This window comes from Glycine soja, chromosome 14 (genome assembly GCF_004193775.1).
Source record: "Glycine soja cultivar W05 chromosome 14, ASM419377v2, whole genome shotgun sequence".
Classification (NCBI taxonomy): domain Eukaryota; kingdom Viridiplantae; phylum Streptophyta; class Magnoliopsida; order Fabales; family Fabaceae; genus Glycine; species Glycine soja.
In genome coordinates, this window is record NC_041015.1 from 8,139,847 (window position 1) to 8,140,819 (window position 973).

The following is a 973-nucleotide window of genomic DNA, read 5'->3' on the forward strand; positions in this document are numbered from 1 at the left end:
ATTTAAGAATTTTGGGATTGTAGGAACTGCCCACAATTTCTTCCAAAGTTTTCCGGAGAAGGAATTGGATGATGTTTGGTAAGCTAGCTTGATTTCTCCCAAGAGCATGAAAATAGCTAGATTTTACAGTATATTGGCCATCGGTGGTGAATTTCCATATCAGACAATCTGTATTATATCTCCTTCTGAGTGGAATAGAAAGAATTTTTCTAGCATCAGAAGCTTGAAATAACTGTTGAATCCGCTGGACATCCCACTGAAGTGTCTCATGATTTATCAAGTCAGCCACAAGTAAGTTCTAATCCACCCCATGCTACTATTCCAATTATTTTTGTCTTGGAATTTAAACATCAATGTTAGCGGTGCTTGACTTGGTTACTATATCAACCTTTTTTTTAAATATAATTTTCTTTACAACTTTTTAAATATATTTTTTAACGATAATGATATTTTTGAAAAAATATATAAGTTTAGAATAAATTTATTGTTATTAATTAAATTAATTATTTTTTTATCTTGATGAATTAAGTAATTAGTTCTTATAATAAATACGAACCACAGTAGCATTAATTTATAATTTATTTAAGTCTTTGTGAAAAAATTTAAAATCTTTTTTATATTTTTTCGTTAATCTTTATTGATAAAAATTATTCACGTAGCTATAAATAAGTTGTTGACATAAATAATAAACGTCAGCAAGTGTTATATAAAAAAATTTATTATCAACAAAAATGTCATCTAATCAAGAATTTTAAAAAATATCATTTACAATGATTAAAAACAAAAAGAAATCTTAAAAAATACATATTTACCTGGATAAAAAAGTATTTAAGTTTTACATTGATATTTATATAAAATAAATGTTAAATATGCAATAGACTTATCTAAATATTTTATTATTTTATTATAAAAGTGGAATCTAACATGGTTTATAATTACACAATTGAGTCTAATTTGTTTACAAGTTTTAAAT